The sequence below is a fragment of the Sturnus vulgaris genome, unplaced genomic scaffold (genome assembly GCF_052056855.1).
Source record: "Sturnus vulgaris isolate bStuVul1 unplaced genomic scaffold, bStuVul1.hap1 Scaffold_511, whole genome shotgun sequence".
In the NCBI taxonomy this organism is placed as follows: domain Eukaryota; kingdom Metazoa; phylum Chordata; class Aves; order Passeriformes; family Sturnidae; genus Sturnus; species Sturnus vulgaris.
In genome coordinates, this window is record NW_028276508.1 from 20,581 (window position 1) to 28,028 (window position 7,448).

Genomic DNA, 7,448 nt, shown 5'->3' on the forward strand with positions numbered 1-7,448 from the left:
GGAGCAAAGCCGGAGCACATCAACCTCACCTCGTGTTTTCTCGGGGGCTTTATGGCCCTGGCAAGAGAGAGATGTTCACTGATGAGTCCCAGGCCGAGCCGTGAGCACAGCATGTTGTGTTGGAGCTGGGGGTTTTTTTTGAGACGTTCAGCAGCCACACTCTCTAGTCAAGAGTCCTGAGGTTTGTTGCTGCTCCACTTTCATCCTCATATCCAGCTTCCAGCCCTTTTCTTCTCTCTGTCCAGTGTGTCTTTTGTGTTCCTTTCTTGTCCTGTGTGCTCCCCATCCCATTCCCGTTCCCTACGGAGGGGGAGGGTGTGGAGACTGGGGGCTCCGACGTGGTTTGGGGCACCCCAAGGTCCCTGGGAAAGGGAGCCGGGCTGCGCTGGAGGAGCAGGTGAGTCGGGCATGGGGGGGGGGGTGGGGGGTCGGGGGGTCATGCTGGGTGCCAGAACATTGACAGGGAGGGGTGGGTGTAGAATGCATGAAAAACAGAACCATAAAAAATACCTAAATATAGTCTAAAAGGAATGTTTAAATGCTTTTTATTTGGGTAGAGGCACGGTTTTTATAGCTAATATAAAAATAAAATATAAAGAATAGAACTAGATTGGTATACATGTAAAATATAATGAAATATAAGTAGCAAATATCTATGAAAAATCTAGTGTATAACAGAAATAATGCAAATATAAGAATATGTATAAATATAAAATAGAGCTATGAGAATGGGAATAAGAATGGGGTAAAACATCAGTGAGAAATGGAAAAAAACCACATGAAAAATGGTGGGAAAATCAGTGAGAAATGGAGAAAAATCAGTGAAAAACGGGGGGGGAATCTTTGAAAAATGGGGAAAAAAAATCCATGAAAAATGGGGGAAAAAAAATCCATGAAAAATGGGGGAATAAATCAGTGAGAAACGGGGAAAAGTGGGGGAAAAATAATTGAGAAATGGGGAAAAAATCAGTGAGAAATGGGGGAAAAAATCCGTGACGAATGGCGGGAAAAGTCATTAAGAAATGGGGGAAAAATCAGTGAGAAACAGGGAAAAAAATCAATGAGAAATGGGGGAAAATTTGGGACAAAATCAGCGAGAAATGGGGGAAAAATCAGTGGTAAATGGGGGAAAAGTCGATGAAAAATGGGGGAATATTCAGTGAGAAATGGGGGGGGGGGGAAATCAGTGAGAAATGGGGAAAAAATCCATGGAAAACAGGCAAACAATCCATGGGCAATGGCGGGAACAGAGCGAGCTGTTGTCGCTCGTGCTGTGGTGGCCGATGCTGTGGGGAAAAAATAAGTGAAAAATGGGGGCAATAATCAGTGATAAATGGGGAGAAAATCAGTGATTAATGGGCGGAAAAATGCATGAAAAATGGAAGGAAAAATTCAGAGAGAAATGGGGGCAAATATCAGTGATAAATGGGGAAAAAAAATCAGTGATTAATGGGGGGAAAAATGCATGGAAAATGGGGGGAAAATTCAGAGAGAAATGGGGGCAAAAATCAGTGAGCAATGGGGGGGAAAATCGGGAAATATCCATGGAAAAATGGGGGGAAAAATCAGTGAGAAATGGGGGAAAAAATCAGTGAGAAATGGGGGAAACATCATGGTGAAATGGGGAAAAAAAATCTTTGATAAATTGGGGAAACAAATCATTGAGAAATGGGGGAAAAAAATCAGTGAGAAATGGGGAAAATATGGGAAAAAATCCACGAAAATTGCGGGAAAAAATGCATGAAAAATTGGGGAAAAATCAGTAAGAAATGGGGGAAAAAAATCCATGAAAAATGGCGGGAAAAATCAGATCGGCGATCGATAGCTAATGCGTGCCGATCGATTAGATCGGCGATCGATTGATCACGACTACCGATCGATTATATCGGCGATCGATTGGTAATGCCTGCCGATCGATTAGATCGGCGATCGATTGATCGCGCCTGCCGATCGATTAGATCGGCGATCGATTGCTAATGCCTGCTGATCGATTAGATCGGCGATCGATTGATCGCGCCTGCCGATCGATTAGATCGGCGATCGATTGCTAATGCCTGCCGATCGATTAGATCGGCGATCGATTGATCGCGCCTGCCGATCGATTAGATCGGCGATCGATTGATCGCGCCTGCCGATCGATTATATCGGCGATCGATTGCTAATGCCTGCCGATCGATTATATCGGCGATCGATTGATCGCGCCTGCCGATCGATTAGATCGGCGATCGATTGCTAATGCCTGCCGATCGATTAGCTCGGCGATCGATTGATCGCGCCTGCCGATCGATTAGATCGGCGATCGATTGCTAATGCCTGCCGATCGATTAGCTCGGCGATCGATTGATCGCGCCTGCCGATCGATTAGATCGGCGATCGATTGCTAATGCCTGCCGATCGATTAGATCGGCGATCGATTGATCGCGCCTGCCGATCGATTAGATCGGCGATCGATTGCTAATGCCTGCCGATCGATTAGATCGGCGATCGATTGATCGCGCCTGCCGATCGATTAGATCGGCGATCGCTTTCCAATGCCTGCCGATCGATTGCTAATGCACACTATTTGCACACTCCTTGCACACCCTTTGCACTCATACAGAGGCAGGAGGTTTCTCAGTTCTGGTCGGGGTTTTTTGGGGCGTTCATTCCGGGGGATTTCCTCAAGGATTGGGACACTCCTTGATTCCATCCCTTGCCTGTCTCCCAAGCGCCACCCTGTGGGCAGAGCGCGGTACTGCGCGCCTGCCTCTCCCAAGATGGCGGCTCGGGTGTCGCTCCCCGACCTTCTAACTCTGGCTGCAAAAGGAGGGTGGCACAGCAAGGAGCCCGCTCGCTCTAGTGGGATGCCTGCGCACGACGCCGACACCGATCCCACGGGTGCGATTTTCGGCGGCGTTTCCAATCGTGCGGACATCTCCTTCAGCCCGCTTCGGCCCGGGGGAGAGGGGCGGGGCCGCCAGCGATGGTCCCGGCGCAGCCCGGGCAGGCTCGGGGCGGAGCCGGGGCTTGGCGAGGCGGGGCACGGAGGTCCCGGGGACGGGACCGGGCGGGGCCGGGGCGGTGCTTTAGGGGCGGTCCCCAGTGGTCCCAGGCGGCACCGGGGGCGGGGCCGGGTGATCCCGGAGCGGTACCGAGCTGTGCTGGGGACGGTGCTGCAGGGGCGGTGCCGGGCCCGCCTCAGGGTGGTTGAATGCCCAGAAATCGCCTCCTCTGCCCCGTGCTCACACTGAGCTGCGGGCTGCAGCGTGCTGTCGGAGCTCCGCACACAGCACGGATTTGGGCTTCCCGTCCTCTCAAACCCTCTCCCCCTTCTTCCTCCTCCTCATCTTCCTCTTTGTCCTCTGTCACTGCTGAGGCTCTGGAAAGAACTGAAATTCTGCAGGGAGAGATGTCCTCTCGTGGCCCCAGGGACTGCCTCGGCACGGGCCACGAGCGCCTCCGGCCCCTGCCTTCTCCTGCTTGAAAAGATCACCTGGAGCCCGAGCTCGGGGGGGTGAAATCAGCTGAAATCCAGGTAACTCTGTCAAGTGCCCCCCAGGGACATCGGCGGGGCTGGGGGATGAGGGTTTGAAACAGCAAATTCTTTGGAATATACACCTGTCCCTGTGCCGATGCTGCTGAGCTTCCTGCCACAGTATATCCCCACTCCATGAGGCGCTGTGAGGTTATGGCAGTGGGAATTGAGCAGGGAATTCGGGGCTATGGGCATAATTCACGGGAGCTAGCAAAGCTGACAGCCAACCCCAAATCGGGGCACAGCACAGAGAACAATCTGTGTGCTGCCCTGTCAGCTCAAGCTCCTGGGCTGGGAAGTATTGGGAGTTAAATGTATGGAATTACACAAATCACAGCAACTGGCATCACCCAGAGGGACAATCCAAGGCCCAAACAATTCCTCCACAGTCCACTCTGGGAAAAACACCCTGTGCCTGCCAGGAGCTCTGACCCTGCTTTTCCTACCAGCTCCTGAGCAGTGTCAGGGCCACCACGACGCCTTTAAAATCCAGATAAACCCCAAATCCTACACAGTGAATAATCCAAAGAAAGTACTGAATTGTTGTCATTAAAAGCTCAAAACTCATTAAGAATTCTATGACAACAGTGTAATGGACTCCCAGGAACCTCATGAATGCTCTCGGTTTCATTTTTGTGTATTTTTACTCCCTCATTTGGCAGCTTGTAAAACTTATCCTGGAATTCAGAGGTCAAGCAGGATCGACTTTGGATTGACCTTCACCTCTGGTCCCACTTTGTGCAAACACAACTCGTGCCCAGGTGGGTGAACTCATCACCTCAGCTTTTCACTCCAGAGTATCCCCTCCTTATTTCCCTGTAGATGAACTCAGATCCACTCCTCACCTCCACTGGTCATCCAAGCGTCCATTCTGTTCCCCACAGGCCCTGGTGGCCCCAGGGAGCTCCCTTGGCCTTTCTCCTGCCCCTCTGCAGCCCGAGGTCGCTACACAAACAGTTCTTGTGTCCCCTCTAAATGACCCCGGGTTTTCTGCTCAATGAATGGCATGACCCGTGCCCACTGCTCATGATTCACCCAACCAAAATCAAGAGCAAATGTTGCTTGGGCTTTAAGAACTTGAAATAACTCTGAAGCAAAAGAAATCACCTTTTTCTTCTGGTTTTTATTTTTATTTTTTCATTTAAGATGCTGGACTTGCCTCTGTGGATGTGTGCTGAGCTCTCACTGCAGGGGACTGTCAGGCCTGAATGGCTGTGAGTTCGTGTTCTTCTCAGTAGGGAATCAGAAATTATTCTTAGACCATAGAATTGTTTTCTGAAACCTTTCCCCTTTCCTCTTTGTGCCTTTGAATTTTTCAGCTGTTCCCTGTTGTCACTTCCCCTGCCTGACTTCTGTGCAGCTCCTAGCTGGGAAAAACTGGGAAAACTTAGGGGGTACAGAGGTGGAATTTTTGGCTGGATTTTCCTAACATTTCTAATTTTGCTGAACTTATTTCCCCAGTGAGAAGAGCACGAACTCACAGCCATGCAGGCCTGACAGTCACTGCGGGAAATCTGACACAGTATTAATAAGTAACCTTTCCTGAGAGCAGTCACCACCCCAGTCCTCCAGCCTTGTCAAATGTTTGCAATGAATGGACCCAAGTTCTAATCCTTAATCTAAATTTATGTCAGCTTTTGTTAGAAAGATACCGGACAGTAAATCATACAAGAGAATTTAAAAATTGCACAAAGAATAACCGGCCCAGACCAAACCCAACCGCCCCCATCACCGCTCCACCCCAATTTTGGGAGAAACAGTGATACAGTTTATAAATACTCTCCTTCCACACTATTCAGTCCTTCACCGCACATCCCCAGAGAGGAGTCCCTCAGACCTTGCTCCCCTGAACACCAGGAGAGCTGGAGTTTCACCCAGATCCCACATTCCCATGGCAGTTAATCCCAGCAGGGAGGCAAAGAGGAACCCTGCATCCTCTGACATAGCCCGCAGCACGGGCAGCACCAGGAGCCTTCCAGGCTCAGACCTCTGGTGCTGAAGCCTCTGGGCTTTGGCTGATCAAACACCACAGCTCTTGGCAAAGATGCCAGGAGAGTCGTGATTCTTCCTGTCCTGAAAGAGAGGAGGAAAAGAAAATTAAGTCGACTGCAGAAGGATTCCAGCTCTCAACTTCTGCTCTGATTCCTCACTCTGGGGTTTTATCCATGACAAGTGACACCAATTCAGAGTGCCCTTTTCCAGCATTTTTATTCCTAACTATTAAAAGGATGCTCATTTCTCTTATTGTATTCTTTGCTTAATTTTATTAGAGGCATTTTCATCCCAGACCCCACTTGTCAGTTCTTCAATCCTTTAGCACTGGACTTGGCACAAAGGGATACCCGTGGTGCTGCATCACAAGAAATCCCAAAGAGAAACCCCTTCCAAACCTGACGGAGAAAGCTTTCAAGGCACTCCAGAACACAGACAGCTTTTCCTGCCTTGTCAGGCCACACCAATTCTGTCCCATCCACCTGAACTGTGCAGGTGAGGAAAAGGCTTTCCTTGCTCCTCGGGAATCACTGTCTGAGACCACAGATGTCCATCCTGGGCAGCACCTGGAAACAACGTGGGAAAGGCAAAATGAGAGTGTTTTCTATCAGAAAATTACTACTACTAATAAAAATAACAATCAGAACTTCTGGACAAATTTAGTAACATCACTTTGATATGAGAAATACAGGCCATGCCCATCCTTCTAGCCCAGGTGAAAACAGGAAGGAGAACTAGAGGAAAAGCAGAGTCCCTTATTTGATCTCTGGACACAAACTGAGGCCTTTTCCCTGTGAAACCAAACTCACCCTTCCAGGGTTCCTGAGATCAGCTACGAGGAGGCTTTTGGCACTCCAAGAGCAGCTGGGTCACAGCTGGATGCGCTTGGGTCTGGGAGACACCGTGCTCCTTCTGGAATTATAGCACGCAAATGCCTGCTCCTGGCCCCAGGCCCGGAGATAAAATCTGTGGGGTTTTTCCCTGTGCAACATTGTTCACACCCTCCCAGGTTCCTGAGATCTGCACAGAGGAGGCTTTGGGCACCCCAAAGGCAGCCAGGGTTACAGGTGGGGGCAGCTTGGGGCTGGGAGAAATCCTCATCCATTTGGAATTTTATCAGGCAGAAACCTGGCTGGGTGCACAGGTCTCTGGACACGACCAGTGGCCCTTTCCCGTGTGAAACAAAACTCACCCTGCCAGGCTCCTGAGACCACTTAGGAGGAGGGGGTTTGACTCTCCAAGAGCAGTCGCAACGAGAGATGCTCACACAGAAGGCCATGCAGAAGAGGAAACGAGCGCACCCCGCAGCCCCCCAAGGCCGCGCCCCAACGCCCCAGACCCAGCACTGCCAGCTCGGGCAGTCCCATAAAGCATCCCCCGCCTCCGCAGCGGCGGGACAGGCGGGGCCCGGGGTCCCGAGGAAACCGAGCGTGCCCGGAGGCGCGGCAGGACGGCAGCGCAGCGCCGCCTGGCGGCGGAGCAGGAGAGCAGCGCCGGGCCCCATGGCAGTATCGGTACCCGTGCGCCCCCTGCTGTCCGCGGCGATGCAGCGCCCGATGCCGAGTTCCACGCCCGTGCCGCCGAGGGGAGAGGGGCACCGCTGGCTGGGGCCTCCCCGCCGACACGGACAGAAGCCGAAGCAGAAGCCCCGGTGCCATTGGCGGCCCCTACCCAGCGGGCCGGGCTCCGCCGGGCCCGCGGCCCCGCGCGGTATCGGGTCGTCCCGCTCCCCGTCTTCGTCGCACCCGGGCCCTGCTCCTGGCATGAAGCGCGTCACCGCCCCGCGCCGTCCCGCCCCCCCGCGCGTCATCGCGTGCGTTCGGCGGCCCGCCCCCGGGGGCGGTGCCGGGGGCGCTACCCGGGGCGGTGCCGGGGCAGTGCCGGGGGCGTTCCCGGTCGCCGTGCCGGGGTAGCCCGGGGAGCGGTTCCGGGAGCGGTTCGG

At 52.5% G+C, this 7,448-nt stretch overlaps 2 long non-coding RNA genes across 2 annotated transcripts; one reads left to right on the plus strand and one right to left on the minus strand.

Moving 5' to 3' along the window:
* The first annotated feature begins 3,069 nt into the window (after positions 1-3,069).
* On the plus strand, positions 3,070-5,924 carry LOC148217646 (uncharacterized). The gene is made up of 3 exons (XR_015800909.1): positions 3,070-3,514; positions 4,177-4,275; positions 5,785-5,924. It is a non-coding gene; the product is annotated as an uncharacterized LOC148217646 (long non-coding RNA).
* Positions 4,618-6,043, minus strand: LOC148217647 (uncharacterized). Its single transcript, XR_015800908.1, has 2 exons — positions 5,905-6,043; positions 4,618-5,587 (listed from the first exon to the last, which is right to left on the minus strand). It is a non-coding gene; the product is annotated as an uncharacterized LOC148217647 (long non-coding RNA).
* Positions 6,044-7,448: the final 1,405 nt, after the last annotated feature.